Source organism: Ascaphus truei, chromosome 6 (assembly GCF_040206685.1).
Source record: "Ascaphus truei isolate aAscTru1 chromosome 6, aAscTru1.hap1, whole genome shotgun sequence".
Taxonomy (NCBI): Eukaryota; Metazoa; Chordata; class Amphibia; order Anura; family Ascaphidae; genus Ascaphus; species Ascaphus truei.
In genome coordinates, this window is record NC_134488.1 from 46,302,262 (window position 1) to 46,323,157 (window position 20,896).

The 20,896-nt window shown below is 48.4% G+C and overlaps 1 protein-coding gene across 4 annotated transcripts in view; it reads right to left on the reverse strand.

Moving 5' to 3' along the window:
• GRIK4 (glutamate ionotropic receptor kainate type subunit 4) overlaps nt 1–20,896 on the reverse strand; it is a 213,137-nt gene that overhangs the window by 97,852 nt on the left and 94,389 nt on the right. The window lies entirely within an intron of this gene.

A 20,896-nucleotide genomic window follows, 5' to 3' on the forward strand; every position in this document is an offset into this window, starting at 1 on the left:
ACTGTGCCCATTATACACAGGGTTGGATAGGCAAATGTTTAGACTAGGTGGGCCAAATGGTTCCTATGCAGTTATATTCAGCGTTTCTATGTTACTCTTGTTTCTTACACTTAGATTAGAACTGTACATCACCTCAGACCTGGCAAATGGATTTGACTCTAATGAAAGGAAAACGGCCCTTGTTCTAGGGGCGATCATTCCGATCCATCTCATTATAATATGGTTCTGACGCTCTCTTCCTCTAACTCCTCATATAACCACTCCCCAAAACACTCACTGGGAAAAGTGGAGCAGAATGACAGCATAGCACCTGGAAACATTGATGCAAAACCCTCAATCTCTCCCGTCTCAACTACTGTAACCTCCTGCTGTCCGTCCTTCCTGCCTCTCACCTGTCTCCACTACAATCTATCCTAAATGCTGCTGCTGCTAGAATCATGTTATGCTCTCCTAAATCTGCCTCAGCGTCTCCCCTGCTGAAATCCATCTCCTGGCTTCCTATCAAATCCCGCATCTCACACTCAATTCTCATCCTCACTTTTAAAGCTTTACACTCTTCTGCCCCTCCTTACATCTCAGCCCTAATTTCTCGTTATGCACCATCCCGACCCTTGCTTTCTCCTCAAGGATGTCTTCTATCTACCCCCTTTGTATCTAAAGCCCTCTCCCGCCTTAAACCTTTCTCACTGACTGCCCCACACCTCTGGAATGCCCTCCCCTCAATATCCGACTAGCGCCCACTCTATCCTCCTTTAGGACCTTTCTTAAATCCCACCTCTGTAACGAAGCATATGAGTAGCACCACGGCTGATACTACACACATGATACTTAAACCTTTGCCCCCTGCAGACGCACTTACTAGAACACCCTCCTACTGTCTCTGTACATTCTTCCCACTTACCAATTAGATTGTAAGCTCTTCAGAGCAGGGACTCCTTTTCCTAATGTTACTTTTAAGTCTGAAGCGCTTATTCCCATTATGCGTTATTTGTATTATTTGTTGTTTATATGATTGTCGCGTATATGACTGCTGTGATGCGCTATGTACATTAATGGCGCTATATAAATAAAGATTATACATACATACATACAAGTGACAGTCACAATAACAACGCAATTTGCATCTATTTTTAAAGAACTGGTTCAGTTTGCCACACGTGGTATATCTTAGGGAGTATGACATTAAAGTATCTCACTCCTTCTCCTACAAATTCCACCCCATCGCCTATGCTTTTCCCCGCCCTCCACCTTCTCCAGTACTTGTCTTTGGAGGCCTTGAATTCCACTTGGGTCAGCAAGGCCAAACGCCTCCCAAAATTCCCATATTTCAACCCAAACTTGCAGTGTCCTATCTATTTTCTGCGCGCCACGCACTCGCACAGCAGAAAAACAAAAGCGGTTATTGACTTTCTTAAGTAAACAGCAATCAGCCTGACAGCGAGCGAGGCAAGCTAATCCCGATAGGTCATCATTTCACGTCGTTCTATTGCTCGGAGACACGGACCCCTAGGCAGGGCAATTTCCTTAATAATTGGCCCAGTCAAGACATCAAAACACGGAGCATGTTCAGAAGCAGCTGATGTCACACGAGTCAGGGATCAGTGGCAGTAACACTGTGTACACAAGCACTCGGAGTCAGGGTATTATAGCTGAACAGATGTCTCCTACACTTTGGGGTGTTGGGTTTGTGACTGACCTCATGCCCAAGGTCATGCTGCAGTGCCCCAAAAATGATCACTGTGACAAGATGGGAGTGTTACTGTGACAAACAATCCCAGGAGGTTGTGTATTTCTCACTACCTGGGCGGTGGAGCGGAAAAAGCACAAATAAATAAATCCACGCTGATGGGATGTGCATGTGTGTCAGATATGGGAGGCTGTAAAGGGGAGAGAGAGCATGAGATGGCGAGAGGGAGAGGAGAAAAGAGACAGAGTGAAAAACAAAGAGAGGGAGAGTGGGAGTGAGTGGGGGGGGGAGAGAGAGAGAGAGTGCGCGAGAGAGAGAGAGAGAGGGGTGGGAGAGAGGGAGAGGGAGGGGGGAAAGGGAGGGGGGAAAGGGAGAGGGGGAGAGGGAGAGAGAGAGGGGGGGAGAGAGAGGGAGGGGGAGATGGGGAGAGAGAGAGGAGAGAGTGAGAGGGAGGGGGGAGAGAGAGAGAGAGGAGAGCGAGAGCATGAGATAGCGAGAGAAAGAGCATGAGATGGCGAGAGGGAGAGATAGTAGGAGGGAGAGGAGAAAAGAGACAGAGTGAAAAACAAAGAGAGAGAGTGTGGGAGAGAGAGAGGTGGGGTGGAGAGAGAGAGAAGGGGTGGAGAGAGAGAGTGGGAGAGAGGTGAAAATACATAGGCAGATAGGGAAATATTGAGAGACATGCAGTGACTAAGAGAGGGAGGGTGAGGGAGGAATAAAAGAGATAAGATGTGAGAGAGGAGATGGATACCGATGTGGAGAGAGAATGAGAAAGAAGAGTAGAGGAGAAGAAAGAAGGAAGATCGCAGACATCTACCAGTGAAAGTCTAAGCAGACCATTGAGAGACCAACCCGCACGACGTGCCAAAGTTCATGTGTAGTGATGTCATAGCGGCATAGTGATGTCATAGCAGTATAATGTGCTCACCGCGTCCCTAGGACGAGACCATTTATATCCACAGAGACAAACTAACCCAAAAAGTGACCAAAAACAGAGAAAAATATATAACTATTTACATGACTGTATAGCCAGTTTAATAAAAAATATCATTGTGTATTTTGTTTCTGTTGAAAAACAGCAAGCTGGAAAGAGAATATTGGAGCAATATTAGAAACAGGTTATTGCATACTTACTAGGGGAGAGCATTTAATTAGGGAGAATGCATGGCCTTAATTGTTCCAAGATATATTCAGAAATGAGGTAATTTTATTAGTAGGAGAATTAATGCCGCTGATATAGTCATAATAGAAAAAATATATATCTACTTTAGCATTTATTGTGTCATTATATAGGATGTGAAGAAAATGAAAATATATCAAAGCATTGAGATTTAACTCCACCAATTTAGCAATGAATGAGGCGCTCACAGCGCGCGTAGCAGTGCCCTTGTGAAATATTAATAATAAATTAATCCTTTTATGTTTTGAGCCATTATACAGAATGGAAGCAACTCTGCAATAAAGCAAAGGTGAACGGAGGGTTGTAGCACGTGCAGAAGCTCACACATGGAGATGTTTGTATAATGATGTATAATAGGGACAGTCACATCAGCTCGAGTACAAGATCAATTCTAATAAGAGCAGTGTATTTACAATAGACTAGCCACATTGTTACAATGTATCTCAGGGAAAGGATCAGTCATACGGTGTATTGAAGGACCCGTTATATGACAACAGACGGAGTCGGAGAGGTGACCTTGCCACTGCTGAAGGAGGAGTAAGAAGTCTGTAGTGTATAGAGACGGTATAAAGTGGTCATCTTTAGGAGGACGTATGGATGAGGACAACTGCTTGAATAGCTTCTTATGGCAAGTAAATGGTATGCGAGTCTGAGCCTGTCCTGGATATGGAAGCCAACTGGAAAAGAGAAGAGACCTACTCTGCTTATACATGTATACAACAGGGGGGGGGGGGGGGGCACTTCAGTCCTCAAGGGCTACCGACAGGTCAGGTTTTAATGATTTCTCTGCTTCAGCACAGGTGGCTCAATCAGAGGCTCAGCCAAAGGCCACCGCTTGAGCCACCTGTTCTGAAGCTGGGAGTTTTTGCATTAGTGCCGGGGTGGGCAACTCCAGTCCTCAAGGGCCACCAACAGGTCAGGTTTTAAGGATATCCCTGCTTCAGCACAGCTGGTGAGTCATTAACTGAGACACTGATTGAGCCACCTGTGCTGAAGCAGGGATATCCTTAAAACCTGACCTGTTGGTGGCCCTTGAGGACTGGAGTTGCCCAGCCCTGTTATAGCATGGTAAATCTGGCGTTCTTTCCTTTTAGCCATAAAGAGGCAGGAATATGGAGTTGTTTTATGCTCCAACGTCAATTAAATCTGTGCCACCTACTGATAGGGAAAGCCTATATATATATATATATAAATAATATTAACTAGCACCCTCCTTACTTAGATTGCAAGCTCTTGTGGGCAGAGTATCGGTTTTCTAATGTCCGAAGAGCGTATTTCCGTTATGTCTCCTATTATTATGCACCACTGCTGCAAAGCGCTATGTACATGGATATAAATAAAGACATGCATATATCCTTAGCAAGGATTGTCACACAGCTCATTATAAGCAGGCAGGCCCCTCTTACCCCGAATCGGTCAAATTGGGCATCTCTGCAGAGAGACGGAGACCAGCCCAAATTATCTCTACATTCGCCAATAAATATGTTCCTGTATCTTTGCGCTATTAACAATAGATGCTTATCTACTTAAATATACTTACCGCAAGCTTGTTAGACCTTCATTTATCTATATGCACTCACCGGCACCTCGCCTAAATGTCGCTCTTAGACAGCGCAGTGCGGTTCCAGCGTACCCGCCTCCAGTTGCTATGGATTCCGGGACTAGAGAAATGGCGAATCCGCTCAAATCCCTTTCCTGGATTTCTCGCTGATGTGTCCGCCCCCCCTCCCCCCCAAATCTGTTTTGCGGTGTAAAATCCGCGGATGGATATGGGCAGTTTCAATCCGCGTGGATTCATCAAAATCCGCCATTGGATACAACCCGGGGACAGATTTGTAGAATTCAATCCGCGGAATCAGCGATCCGTTGGCGGACTCTTAAGAATACATATCCGTCCCGCGGGCGGCCGAACCCGCGGGGTGTGTGGGTAATAATAATTTTAAAAAGCGCAAATCGCCCTTTTTGAGATTGATCCACTAAAATTGCGCGGACCAAAGGAACTTGTTGAGCCACTTTGGGTCCAAATACGCCCCCCAAAATGTGCCCACCACACTCCAGGACCACATACATCCCCCCCCTCCCATACTAGTCAGGTGGGGACACCATGTCTATTTTAAGACCAAATAGAATATTTCATCTCTCTTTTACGCTCATAATCACCTTCATTATCCGGTCCATGCACTCGCGCCCAATAAGGAAGTATTCCCTTCTGATTGCAGATATATCACTTTGCTGTCAGTATATGCAGTGTTTCCCAGTCTGTCTCCTTGTACCCGCGCCCAATAAGGAAGTATTCCCTTCTGACTGCAGATATATCTGTCATGGAACAAGAATCACATCCCTGTTTCACCCCCCTCTTTCCTTTGCAGCTTCTGCCTGTCAGTTCTTATTTTCAGCTGCATGGAGTTTGCGCACACACACACACACACACACACACACACACACACACACACACACACACACACACACACACACACACACACACACACACACACACACACACACACACACACACACACACACACACTGTGCCTGTGTGATATGTAACAATGTTGCATTTCTTGCCTCTCAGTGAGTTGCTACTGCAGCCTCTGAGATCCTTACCAGAATGGGCTAGTCTGCCCTCCCCCCTGTTTTGTTCACAGATAGTCTGTCCCTAGACTATTCCTTTTACCCACATTGTTCCTCACTTCCTTTTCCACCCTGCAGACTGTGAGTACAGCACGCATCTCTGTTACTCTCCTATGGCAAGGCCATTTCTTTCTACCTGCTTCTAACTACAAATCACTACTACACACCATTCACAAGAACCTGTATTCTGCTGCCTTTTCCAATAAAGTGAAGGAAATATTATGGACTTGGAGTGATTTGGAAAGGGGGCTGAGTTAATGCTATTGGGGGCCATTCACACATCAATCGTGACCCTGGCTTCAGAATAGTAGAAAGAAGACCGTGTGCTTTGGGGACACACACAGAGGAGCTGCTACCCACAGCCTTTATGCTAAAGAAACAAACAAGCAGCTTACACAGCAAATAAACAGCCGTCTCTCACCACCACTGCACAAGCATACTGCTCCACATTGCTACACAGAGCCACCAGCCTCTATACAGCAAACAACTACTACTTTATGCAAAGACAAGTGAGCAGCTTTACATTGCTAATAAGAGCACAGACCTTCTACAGCAAAAGCCTGCACACAGCCAGCAAACAACCTTGCACACAAGGCAGCAGCTTTGCAGACAGATAGTGCATCTTACACAAAACTTGATTGTCTTTTCTCTGTTTGAGTTCACCCTCTGCACAGCTCCATAGTGAGGAGCCACCATCTCACCTACCCCTGCGCACGTCCCCATGGCTAGTGCCATCAAGGGCCATGCAACCGGACACCCGCCAGGACACGGGTCAGAGCCACCGGATACCTGTGAGTACAGCTACCCTTACGCTGAACGCTGCAGGACACCGCTCGGCATCATCTGAGACAGTCACCCATCGCTGACACAGGTATAAGACCGCACGCCACACGCACTGGCAAAAGGCCTACACACACCTACAGCATGGCAGAACTCAGATCCTCACCAGACATCACGCAGGAAAGCGATCACTCAGACACAGAGACCGCTGCGCAACTGCAACAGGCGCAGACAGACGCAAGGCCTAAACGGACAGTCACACTGACACAGAAGGCCCGCAAAAAATATGAGACTGACATTGAAGCGCACCGCGCTAAATTAGAGTTGGCCTGGGACACTACCACACTTGGGATACGCAATGTCGACGGCGCTGGCAATTCTGTACAACAGCTCGAGAAGGCAATAACTCAATTAAAGATAGACCACTTATGCTACCAAGGGCAGTCTGAGGCATACGTCACTTACTTGGCCAGAGCTAATACCGGTGAAAGCCTGCATGAAAGGGACTTACAGCACAATATTGATTTGTCACGTGACAGCCGCGTGCGAACCGCCATCGCAGACGCCCAAAGCGAGAGAAAAGAGCTCCTCCTGGAGACCGCATCGCAGCGCTCAAGCACATCCAGGCACTCATCAAGGTCAGCAAGATCAGCGCAATCTAACGCGTCCAGCGCAAGCACAAACGCTACCAAAGCGCGAGCCGCCGCAGAGGCAGCACGTGCCAGGGCCGAATATAGTCGGAGAGAGGCAGCTGTAAGAGCAGGAAGAGCGCGCATAGAAGAGGAGGAGCAGACAGCCGCCGCTAATGCCACCGCTACTGCCGCAGCCACTACGTGTAGGAAAGCCAAATTTGATGCGGAAATAGAGGCACTTAATCAAGAGAAGGAAGCCGCCGCCGCCATAGCCCAAGCTGAAGTCCTAGAAGCAGCCGCGCAACAGGACGGCGGGGAGCAACCGTACAGATGGATAGCCTCAGAGGATCCAACCCAACGCACTGAAGACTACGTAAGGAGCCTCTTCAGTGTAAACAGCAGCGCACCATCTCAACACGGAGGGAGTGACTCCACAGACACCGAAGACTTGCTAGCCCCACGAGATGAAGATGCTGCTACGACAGTGGTACATGCTGCCTGGGATAGCCACAGCCGCAACAGTGATCCACACGCCAGCACGCACACTGATGCAACACAACAGGCTCGCAATCCAGGTACACCCACACGGGAGAACACAGCCCCTCACACTGAGCAGCAGTCATCACGCGTTCACGCCAAGGAAGAGGCGACCGCACGGACCCTCCCAGCAACTACCTCAGAATGGGACCAAAACACCGATGCCTCAGGCCTGACAGACATAGCCAAGTACATGATCCGGCGTGACCTGGTGCAAACAGGACTCATCAGCTTTGACGACCGCCCTGAGAACTACCGGACGTGGAAGTTCACGTTCAAGGACGCAATCAACAGCTTGGGCTTCTCAGCAAGGGAAGAGCTCAACCTGCTGTTCAAATAGCTGGGAAACGAATCCAGGGAGCACGCGAAGAGACTTCGGATGGCAAACGCGAACCACCCCCAAGTAGGTCTTGACCTAGTGTGGGAAAGGCTAAAAGAGTGCTACGGTAGCCCCGAAGCAGTCGAGGATTCGCTCTTCAAAAGAATCGACACCTTTCCCAAGATCACAACTAGAGACTACTCGAAGCTACAGAGCTCGGAGACCTGCTGCAAGAGCTGGAGGTTGCAAGAAAAGACCATTGCTTAACAGGTCTCAACGTCCTAGACTCAGCTCGTGGAGTGAGACCCATCCTGAAGAAGCTACCCTTCAACCTCCAAGAAAGGTGGATTTCACAAGGCTCCAAATACAAAAGGGAGAAGCAAGTCGCCTTCCCCCCATTCTCATTCTTCTTGAGCTTCATCCGCGAAGCGGCAAGGACAAGGAACGATCCCAGTTTCATCTTGGGTACGCAAACCACACACAGTGCAAGCAGCCTGAGGAATGAGAGACCAGTGGCGAGATACGTTAACACTCAAACACCCATCTCGGTCCACAGGACGGACGTGCCTTCCACGACCCAAACTACTCCTGATCAGTCGGTCGCCGCAGACGAGGAACCAAGGGACCCAAACAGGGAATGTCCCATACACAAGAAGCCACACCCACTTAACAAGTGCTTTGGGTTCAGGATGAAGTCCCTAGAGGAATGCAAGAGGTTACTTGGAGAATTTAGAGTTTGCTTCAGGTGCTGCGGTTCCACGACTCACCTAGCCAGGGACTGTAAAGAAGAGATCAAATGTACAGTGTGCAAAAGTTACACGCACGTAACATCTTTACATCCAGAGGCGCTGACACTCCACCAACTCAACAACCCATCCTCCGTAGCGTAGCATGGCGGGGAGGAAGGAGAAGGAGAGCCAACATCCGTCACGTCTCAGCGCAATGAGGTTTGCGGAAAAGAAAGTGACAAAATGTCCTGCTCCAAAATATGCCTTGTCGCAGTGCACCCCCAGGGACAACCTGAGAAGGCTATCCGGATGTATGCAATCCTCGACGACCAAAGCAACAGATCATTGGCGAAGACGGAGTTCTTCAACTTATTCAACTTACAAGACAATGCCTCACCCTACACCCTCAGAACCTGTGCAGGGTCAACTGTTGACAGGGAGAAGAGCAAGCGGTTACGTCATACGTTCAGTGGATAACAGAGTGAAGATAGCTCTCCCCACACTCATCGAGTGCAACCACATGGCCACAAACAGGGACGAGATTCCCACACCAGACATAGCACGCCATCACCCGCACCTCAGAGGAATAGCCGACTACATTCCACCGGTAGAGCAAGGCGCCAAGATCTTGCTGCTGCTCGGTAGGGACATCTTAAGGGTACATAAAGTCCGTAAACAGCATAACGGACCCCACAACGCACCATACGCTCAAAGACTTGGCCTAGGATGGGTGATAGTGGGCAGCGCGTGCACTGACAAAGAGCACGGACAAGACTATGTTGACGCCCGCAGAACTGTGATAACAGAATGTGGACACACATCCCTCTCTGAACCATGTCTTGGCCATCTCCAAGTGACAGGAGGGCCAAGTGAAGAGAAGAGACAAGGTCATACCCCCGAGATCAACAAAAACATCCTCACATCAGGGGGATGTGACAATGGCCTAGGATGCTTAGTGGTTCAGACAACCAAGGATGATGAGTCGACTCCACTGAAGGAAGAAAGTAACCTCCCAAAGGTGACCGACAAAGGGATCGTCCAAAAGACAATAAACAATCGGACGATCCTCCCGCGAGCAATGGCACGGCTAAGACGTACAGTTGTTCCTCTTCATAGAGTATCAATCGACAAAGCAGCCAGCTGTCACGGCTGGCATAGCTGCAAAAGATTGCGCCCTACAGGTGAAGCCACAGTGTCAAAAAGACTGTCCTCTCACACATCTAAAAGGAGACAGTCGCAGAGACATTTCATAAAGGGATTTACTAGGGCAAAAGAGACTGTTCTTCGTTACGTCCAGGGATAAAATAACCTCCTGATGGCAGTTAACAAAGAGACACAAAAGCGTTTCACCAAACTACGTGGAGATGTTCTCGTGCAAGAGGAATGCACCGATGACCTACGGTGCACAGCGTTCCAGACAACAAGGGACGACGACAAGCAAACACCATCGAGGGAAGATAGAGGATTCCTGAGGTTAACAGTCAAGGAGCTCTCCAAAGAGGGACCAGGCAGTTGGGTGACTCCGCTACCATTTCATTCACCAAAAAGATGCCTCCCGAACAATAGAGAACCTGCCATCTCTAGGCTGACTTCGCTCCGCCGCAACCCACAAAGGGAGCCGGAGACCAAGAATCAAATTGTGGTCTTCACGCGGAAGAGATTCCTTAGCGGACACGCAGAGCCAGCACCTTCACTAAAGGAAGGTAAAAAATTCCGGCACCTCCCATCATCTGGTGTTCACCACCGTCAGAAACCCAGCCAGATCTGGGTAAAGTTCAGCTCCAATGCTCAGCACCAGGAAGCCTCTCCAAACGGGGCACTACTCACTGGACCAGACTTGACAACGAGTCTTCCAGGGGCGTTGATCCGCTTCTGCAAGGAGCCAAAGGCCATCTCCTTCTGCCAAACGCCAGGTGATAGGGTGACAAACTACCACGACTGGCACATCCACGAGGTGATGCACTCTGTAGAGAAAACTACAGAGTCAAATGGACTGTTCTCTCACAAAGTTGAAAGAAAACAGTGCAAGAGACCTTTACACAAAGACATTTTGGTGCATCAAGCTAACCTAGAGCTGTGCATCCGCCTACTTCCTTTACCGAGATGGCGAAGGACTTCTAGCTGGGGGTACCGGCCGGTATCCCATCGTTATGTGGACATCATCTTTGCATTGTTATGTTGTTATATTGCACATATGTTCCACATATACCTAGAATATAGTGGTATCTCCAGATACCAGACGGGGAGTGTCATGGAACAAGAATCACATCCCTGTTTCACCCCCCTCTTTCCTTTGCAGCTTCTGCCTGTCAGTTCTTATTTTCAGCTGCATGGAGTTTGCACACACACACTGTGCCTGTGTAATATGTAACAATGTTGCATTTTTTGCCTCTGGGCATGTAATCAGTGAGTTGCTAATGCAGCCTCTGAGATCCTTACCAGAATGGGCTAGTCTGCCCTCCCCCCTGTTTTGTTCACAGATAGTCTGTCCCTAGACTATTCCTTTACCCACATTGCTCCTCCCTTCCCTTTCCACCCTGCAGACTGTGAGTACAGCACGCATCCCTGTTACTCTCCTATGGCAAGGCCATTTCTTTCTACCTGCTTCTAACTACAAATCATTACTACACACCATTCACAAGAACCTGTATTCGCCCTTTCCAATAAAATGAAGGAAATATTATAGGACTTGGAGTGATTTGGAAAGGGGGCTGAGTTAATGCTATCGGGGGCCATTCACACATCAATCGTGACCCTGGCTTCAGAATAATATCACTTTGCTATCAGTATACGCAGTATTTCCCAGTCTGTCCCCTTGTACCTGCGCCCAATAAGGAAGTATTCTCTTCTGACTGCAGATATATCACTTTGCTGTCAGTATACACAGTGTTTCCCAGTCTGTCTCCTTCTATGACTGAATTGTTACTCCATTGACATATTGACAGAACCGGCTGAAACTGTCCAAAATGCATTGACAAAATTGTAAAATGCGTTTACCTTCCCGCCCCCAAGTTATTTATAAGGACATTTCTATAGCTCCCTTACCCAGGGCTCTGTACATTAGTTAGTAAAACAATGGTGGGGTTACATATGGAAAATGCCATGTGATGGGCACAGAGTCATTGTTAAGATGTGTGCTGGGCAGGGGTGGGCACGTTATGATCGGGCTATAGGTTAGGTCAGGGCTTCTCAACATCAGTCTTAAGGACCCCCAAAACCGTTTAGGTTTTCAGTGGCTCCTTGCTTCAGCACAGGTGGCTCAATCAGTGGATCAGTCTTCGACTGAGCCACTGATTGAGCCACCAGTGCTGTAGCAGGGATATCCTGAAAACCTGACCTGTTGGGGGCCCTAGAGGACTGGGGTTGCCCCCCCCCCCCCGCCCTACATTATCATATAATGGGTCCTTCAATACACTGTATAATGATCTTTTGCCTGAGATACATTGTAACAATTTGTTTAGTCTATTGTAAATACACTACTCTTATTAGAATTGATCTTGTACTCGAGCTGATGTGACGGTTCCTATTATACGTCAATATACAAATATCAATCCACCGACACGAGCCTGCACCCGCGCTCTAACCCTCCCATCACCTCTGCTTTATTGCAGCGCTGGTTCCATTCTGTATAATGGCTCTAAACACAAAAGCGCTTAAGATTATAGATCCCAATAATTTACTATTAATATTTCACAAGGCCATGGCTACACGCTTTGTAAGCACCTCAATCATTACTAAATTGGAAGAATGAAATATCAATACGCTGATAGATTTGCCTTTTCTTTACTTCTTACATAGATGCTAAAGTAATTATATGTCTTTTCTATTGTGAACATACCAAGAACATGAATTCTACCAATAGAACTGGCCAAATGGCTGAATATACCTTTTGAACAATTCACGCCATGTATTTCTTTATAATTAAATGCTCTCCCCAAACAAGGATATATTAAATTAATCTATCTCTAATATTGCCCTAATATTCTCTCTGTCAAGCTTGCCGTTTTTGAACAGAAAGAAAATTCATGATGTTATTTTTATCGAACTGTGGTTGTACTGTCCTGCAAATAGTTATATATATATGACAAAAAGAGAAGAAAGCGCCCGATCCTAGTGTATTATATTAAAATACAAAATTTAATGTTCCATAAAACTCCAACAATTTTATATTTTTATTTTTGGTATAGTGCTAGAGCATCATTTCTTGTTATATATTAGGTTCCTTTATTATATTTTTTATATACATTTTTCTTATATATATTCTTTATATATTGATTATACAGTTAGTTGGTAATACATTGCAGACAGATACTTTAAGCGCAGTCTTTTTTGTGTGTGTGTATATATATATATATATATATATATATATATATATATATATATATATATATATATATATATATATATAAACAGTGGTCGACAAATCACCAAAAAATCTACTCGCCACACAAAAAAATCTATTCGCCACCTAGTACCAAACGTGTGCTGCTTGGGCCAATAGGAGCTCGCCACGATGTTAAATCCACTCGCCCGGGGCGAGCAAATGTATAGGTTTGTCGAACACTGTATATATATATATATTTTTTTTCTAATATTTTCTTTAAATTTATACATATACCTAATATAAGATATTATCTTATCTCAGGTATATACTTGAAAACGAGAGGTAACTCTCAATGTATTACTTCCGGGTACAAGATTATATAAATAAATATAAATAAATAGTCTAGTCAGAGGGTCCATCGAACACATTCTGCGGATGGTCTGTTACGTATGCTGGTTTGTGGTCAGGTCACTACACGGGAACTTTGGTGAGCAAATTCCTTGCTTCGCTGTTTGTGTGTATTCTGGGGTCTTACTCCTGGTCGCTGTTTGCACCCGAGGAAGAGATTGCATCCCCAGAAATGCTGATATTTAGTTATACATTTATTTGTGGACTAGAGGTGAGAAGAAAGAGGAAAAGAGAGAGAGAACGAGAAAGCAGGACAAGGGGATGAAGAAGAGAGAAAAAAAAAGACAAAGAATGATACAAGAAAAAAGAGGGTGAGATGCACAGCTGGTGTGAAAGGAAAAACAGAGAGAGGGAGAGGGTGAGGGAGAGGGAGAGGGTGAGGGTGAGGGAGAGGGAGAGAGAGAAAGAGAGAGAGGGAGAGAGGCCAGGTAAAAAGGTTGCAGGAGTGAAGTTCGGAGAGAGTGAGGCCATGCATTAAAAGTGTAGCTGTATAATGAGGCCTGAGAAATGTTGTAGAGGAAGAAGCAGCAATATTGAGCAAGAACATGAACGTAAGAGAAAAGGAGAAAATGAAGACAGATGTGCGAGCCGGTGGAAAGTGCGATACAACACAAGGCAGTTATTCTTTTCCTGCTTGTATCCCCCGCAGACGCAAGAAAATGATTTATCAAGAGGTTTATACCAATTCAGGCAACATGGCCCTGAATGCTCCCCTAACAACTGGAGCATGTGCACAATAACTTTTATTATATATATATATATATATATATATATATATATATATATATATATATATATAGCGCCATTAATGTACATAGCACTTCACAGCAGTAATACACGTAATATAATATAAATAACAAATAATAATGAAAAATAAACAGATGATACCGTTCTGTGGCTAACGAAATGCTTTTATTTGTGCGAACTTTTGAGATACACTGATCTCTTCTTCCGGCGAGGGTACATCGTAGCATCGCCGGGAGAAGAGATCAGTGTATCTCGAAAGCTCGCACAAGTTAGCCACAGAACGGTATCATCTATTCATTCTTGATTATTAAAGCTCGATAGAATTGAGAGCAGGACTCGCGTCGAGCGATTAGGCACGCCCCCCGGCGGTTCAGCCAATGAGGGCGAACCTGCCGGGTGACGTCATGGCCGCGCCCCTGTCACTCCCCCGCCACGCCCCCCCCCCCCCCGGTCTCTCCTCCTGCAGTGAGCTGCAGACCGGGGAATCGGCTGAACGCGCCGCCAATATCGCAGGCGCGCATTACAGCGGCGTGACCGGGGCCTTAGCCTACGACCTGTGAATGTGCTCACAAGTGATATTATATATATATATATATATCCTATGTGGTGTGCGCCTTTAAAGGCAGAAATGCCGTTTATTTCCCGGATTCCAGCACACAGAGACCAGAGTTGGGGTTCCGGGCTCCGTTTGCCGCAGTTCTCAGCACACACTTGTTTGCCAAGTTTTCGCCTGACACTGGTTAAGAGGATAAAGAAAGGGTTCTATTGCTATGTCAGGAAGGCAGGACCGAGCTCCCACTGATAAGCTTAATTAAACAATTCACTTAGACGTGCGCTTTAAATTAGGTGTTAAAATACTTCAATCCTTCAGTTAATTACTTAACAGCCAGGCTTCTGTTAATCCGTCCTCACATTTGTACTGTTGTAATGTACATGGGCCTGTCTCCTGCCAGAAACCCTTAAATAGAAACTCCAACCCCTACTTCATGCGATAGTTATCCGTCTGGCCTCGTCCCACTGGGATGCAGTACTGAATGAGTAAATTCTGCACATCTTTTCCATGCTAATAACGGGTGGTTTGGCTGCACAATGCTCGGCCGGCTCTGTACCTCCGAAGACCAAAGAAAACTAATGACAGTGGCACGATCTGTAGGTGACATCAGTGGCGCTCAACTGCAGTCCTCAAGATCCCCCAACAGGTCAGGTTTTAAGAATACCCCAGCTTCAGCACAGGTGGCTCAATCAGTGGCACGGTCAAAGACTGAGCCACTGATTGAGCCACCTGTTCTGTAGCAGGGATTTCTTGAGCGACCTGTGCTGAAGCTGGGACTGAGCCACCTGTGCTGAAGCTGGGACTGAGCCACCTGTGCTGAAGCTGGGACTGATAGAGCCACCTGTGCTGAACAGGGTTGCCACCATCTGCTGAAAAAATGTCTCTCTCCGCTGTAGCGGCGCGGTGCGGCAGCATCTCCGGCACCCTCCTGCATCTCCGGCACCCTCCTGCATCTCCGGCACCCTCCTGCATCTCCGGCACCCTCCTGCACCTCCGGCACCCTCCTGCACCTCCGGCACCCTCCTGCACCTCCGGCACCCTCCTGCATCTCCGGCACCCTCCTGCATCTCCGGCACCCTCCTGCATCTCCGGCACCCTCCTGCATCTCCGGCACCCTCCTGCATCTCCGGCACCCTCCTGCACCTCCGGCACCCTCCTGCATCTCCGGCACCCTCCTGCATCTCCGGCACCCTCCTGCATCTCCGGCACCCTCCTGCATCTCCGGCACCCTCCTGCATCTCCGGCACCCTCCTGCATCTCCGGCACCCTCCTGCATCTCCCCCTACAACTCCTATGAACATGGCTGCGTGGCGTCAAATGATGCCCCGTTGCCATGACAACGGGGGACGCAACGCGAAGCCGTGACGTTACACCGTGTTACGTAACGGGCATCCCGCGGTGCTGCGAAATTACGTGGCGTTCCGTTGCCATGGCAACGCAACATCATTTGACGCCGCGCAGCCATGTTCACTGGAGTTGCAGGAGGATGCCGCACCACGCCGCCACCCGGAGATTAGGGCTAAGGCCCCGCTCCCTCAGTCAGCGCGCCCGCACAGCAGACAGGCGGGGTGCTGACAGACATGAGGGATGAGGGGGCGGGAGTGGGGGGCGTGGCTTGAGCGGAGGGACCCGCTACTCCCCCCCCCCTCCCTCCACGGGCTCGGGCTGCCGGAGGGAGCTGCTGCTGGAAGGTAAGCAACAAAACACACGCACCCTACCTTGCTTCCTGACAGCTCCCGCCCCCAACGCTGATTGGCTCATCAGCGCACCATGTGACGCTTCGCCGCTCGGGATCACAACTTTCTTGCATCCCCTGGCGGCTGACGTGTCACAGCGCGTAGTGAGCCAGCAGCGAGGGGGACTGGGACCGGCTCGGGAGGATTCCCCTGCTGGTGGGGAACGCTCACGCGGCCGCCCGCGCCGCCGGGCGCTGCGGGTCCCAGCCCTAAGAAGCTGAACCTGTACTCTCCGGGTCCAACCCGGAGTGGTGGCAACCCTGGTGCTGAAGCCGGGATATCCTTAATACCCGACATGTTGGGGGGTCTTGAGAACTGGAGTTGAGCCCCACTGGGTTACACATAGGTAGCCAGTCTCTTTTGTGATCAGACTGTTTGTAATTTGCTGTATATACAGGAACATTGGCTTGTGTTGTTTTGTTTGCGTTGAGATTACAATAAAAACTGACCCCTCCCCCACAGCAAATAGAAATGGATTCATTTTTATACAAAAGAGAAAACACTTTAACGACGATAAAATATGTGTAAGGAAGACCATCACTGACGAGTTGTTTTAAGAAACCCTTTTCCGTGTTTGCTTGTTAGGGGGAACTGCCCCTTTAACGGCTGCCCACAAGCATCCTGGGATTTGTAGTCCAGCTTTTCAAAAAAGGAGGAGGAAACTCACTGGATGAATCGGCAAGTAACTCCGGGTCACCTGTCAGAAAATAACCCAGGCCTGGTTTTGCATTCATGTTTGCAAAGGTACAATGCAGTAAGATCGGAAGACCGGACTGGATCGTTATTCCACTGTGACCTGGAGTTAGGTACGAATTTGACAGCTTACAGTGCAACGTATTCCCAGCCCACCTGGCCGCTGAGGGGTTTAAAAAAAGCCCGATGAGGCCATGCACACTGCCCTGCGATCCTGGGGGGGTTAGTGGCCGACCTAAATCGAGACCATTTCTAGAGATCTCAACCGGTTTCCTTGAGCAATATGGCAGGGACAGAAGGGGCCGGCTCTTAAAAAGTCACCTGTCGTTACTATTGTGGTGACAGCATTATCATTGGTTTCTTATGTAGCACTGACATTGTCTGAAGCGCTGTACAGCAATTGTTGCTCCTGCAATGAGCCCCTTGCCCTGAAGAGCTTACAATCTAATGCCTGAGTTATAAGGCGATACGGTGACTTGCTCACAGTCACAAGGAGATCTGCCACTGTCATCCGAACCGGGTGCACTCACTTCAAAGACAGCGACATTACTACTGGACATCCTTTGTGCCGCCTACAATATTGCCCAGCCCTGGCTGTGCTTCTCTGCAGACCTGTGCAAACGGAGGCTGTGGTGAGAAGTCGGTGGCGTGGACGCTTTATGGTACGTTATTGGGCTGTATCCCCGGTGAGGGCACAGGCTGCATGTCTCCTGCCTCTAGGAGAGAGGGAGGGGGACAGAGAGAGAGGGGGACAGAGAGAGGGGATGGGAGAGAGAGAGCGGGGGAGAGAGAGGGGGGACAGGGAGAGGGGGTGAGAGAGAGGGGGGACAGGGAGAGGGGGTGAGAGAGAGGGGGGAGAGGGGGACAGAGAGAGAGGGGGACAGGGAGAGAGGGGGCGGGGGGGAGAGAGGGAGAGGGGTTGAGGGGACAGAGAAAGAGGGGGAGAGGGAGAAAGAGGGGGAGGCGAAAGAGAGGGAGGGAGGGGGAGAGAGAGAGAGAGGGGTTGAGGGGACAGAGAAAGAGGGGGAGAGGGAAAGAGGGAGAAAGAGGGGGAGGGAGAAAGAGGGGGAGAGGGAAAGAGAGGGAGAGAGGTTGGGAGGGGGAGAGAGAGGGGGGGGAGGTGGAGAGTGAGAGAGAAAGAGGGGGACAGAGAGAGAGGGGTTGAAGGGGACAGAGAAAGAGAGGGAAGGGGACAGAGAGGGAGAGAGGGAGGGGAACAGGGAGAGAGAGGGGGAACAGGGACAGAGAGGGGGGACAGAGAGAGAGAGAGAGGGGGGAGAGATGGGGGTATAGAGAAGGGAGAGAGAGAGAGACAGAGAGGAGGGAGACAGAGAGGAGGGGGACAGAGAGGGAGGAGAGAGAGGGAGAGAGAGAGAGAGGGGGAGGGAGAGAGAGGGAGAGAGTCTTGTAGCCTGTCTCAGCACTCAGGATGCCTTTCATAGACTGTCATTGTCACCCTGGTCACGCGCGGCTTTGGCTGAGGCCTCGGAGTACGAGGGTTAAACCCCCAGTATGGGCGCTTTCCTCTGCGCCTCTGCGCACTGCTGCTGCGTTAGGAAAGGAATAGTTCCATGCAGCAGACAAAGGTTGTTTTCATACGGCCAGTGCACGGGCGGCCAACTCCAGTCCTCAAGGGCCACCAACAGGCCAGGTGTTAGGGATATCCCTGCTTCAGCACAGGTGTCTCAATCAGTGGCTCAGCCTTAGAGCTGCAGGGGGTTTGATATGGTAGCATGGACCCCACCCACGATCGCGGCAGACCCGGTGCTCTCCAGCGCCACAGACTTTTGTTTCTGGGACCGCGGCCGCCGGGGACAGGGAGTCTTGCTACATCTGTGTGCAGGACTGTCACCCTCTCTTTGCAGAGCCGCAGTGAGGACTAAGGCTGGTATTGTAGCAGTAACTGCATATTGTGTGTGATAAGATGTCTCAGATGTTCTCAGAGACTCATCCCGACAGCCCCGGCTGTCCTAATCTTCCTGCCATCCATGCATGTCTGCCCGTGGCGTGTGTGTAAATACCCACTCTCCACTCTGTCAGACACGATTAAGTAACGGAGACTCCATTAGCGATCATTAAACAAGATATTTGGGGGATGACATGTATAAAGCGCTGACAGCTGAATCATTAAGGGAGGGTCGTTTTTCATTAACTCACAGAAGCATTTATCACAACAGCATCTTATTTACTACAAGTTCAAACGGCAGAACTGTCCCCGAGAGTGGGAAGCTTCTTATTGCAAAGATCTAGACCCCTGTGGGAAGATAGATAATCCACTGCAATAATTGAACATAGTGCATTACATAGTGACACAGAGTATCTTCTAGCAGAGGCCGTTCCGTAGCATAGAGCATATTCAGAAGTGTATAGGCGCCGTGCTGCGGAGAAACACAAGTATACTCACCACTCACTCCAGGCTCACACACATTATGCAAATCAGTGTAGACCATACAAGTGTCTATTTACAGCTTGTTGGGGGAGAAAGGAAAAGGGAAGAGGGGGAGAAGGGAAGAAGGGGAGAAGGGGAGAAAGGAAGGAAAGGGGAGGGGGAGAGAGACTAGTGTCCCAAGGGCTATATACAGTACATTCCCTCAATCAATATTCCAACAACTCGTGGAGTGACACCTGTGCACACAAAGGATAACACCTGAGATACCTGGGATATCTGCCAATAGGATATGCAAAGTATATTTCAATAACTCCTATTAGCATATCTCCAAGGTATTTCCGGTGTGCTCCTTTTTGTGCATCGGTCTCTCCACGAGTTGCATCAAGGTGGGTTTGAGGGGATATATGTAGCTCTTGGGTCTCTGGGCGCTATACGCTATCTTAGGTGAGACTTTGATCTCACTCATTGGGGTTAGTTCTTTTATTTCCCCATTTTTATATTATTCAGCTTTTTGCTTCTTCTCGCCTTCCTGAATGTTTTGGTTGCATATCAACAACGTGGAATTTAATTTGATCCTACAGAGATTTTTTTGGCCGTGACAGTGGACATGAAATTAGGATCTTGGTGCCAGCATTGGGGGCTTCTTCCTTCTTCGTTAATCTCTTGCAATATGATGTGACGTATCCGTGCATGACCACAGACTCCTAATTACAAGTCATTATGATGTAGCAGTATGCCGTTACACACGGGTAAACACGCACACTTCCTATCTCTAAGAAATCTGTCCCCTTGTATCACGGAATAAAAACCCTGGAGGGGTTATCTACAGCCAAAAACAATCAGTCCATAAATGGAAAGGGTCACTATTTCAGTACGGTGTGCCGGGAAAATAACTAATTCAATGAGAAGGATTTTTTTACTGCCTCCCCTGCTCATCAATTTTGCTGCTATTAATATTTAATAACTCTGGAGACCGCTGCTATTCCACGAGGACCTGTGGCAGCAATCTCAGAGTCTCTCCCCAAGCCAAAATGGAACAGTGTGGGCAAAAGAGGCGCCCAATTACTGGACAGTGTCACAAGTCATTATCTCCCAGCAGAGAAGTCACCTGCGCTGATTATAGGTGACAGAAGAAATCCCTAAACAGCCGCAATCATGCAATTCCCGGGCTATTTATTTATATTATTCCGCTGCAATGAGGTGCAGAGGTGGAATTAGTTTCATTGCTAAATCTTTTTTGTTTGCTGGAAAGATGAAATAGCCCCCCCTTCCCTCGTGCAAATAAAGACCTTGCGCCCCCATCCTCGTGCAAATAAAGACCTTGCGCCCCCCGATTGCCTTTTTCTTTCCAGTCTCGTGAGGTCTCGAATCCCGCGGAGCCCCTGGCCTCTCTTCATATGGAACCCTCCAGCATTGAAAGGGTTAAGACAGGCCGAGTACCTCTGCCTATAGTTAACCTCGCAGGGAACTGTGCATCAGTCTCCCAGTCTGCGAAACGCCAGCACAAATACAAAAAAACATCTTTATCCAAAGGAAATAATTACTGGTGTAT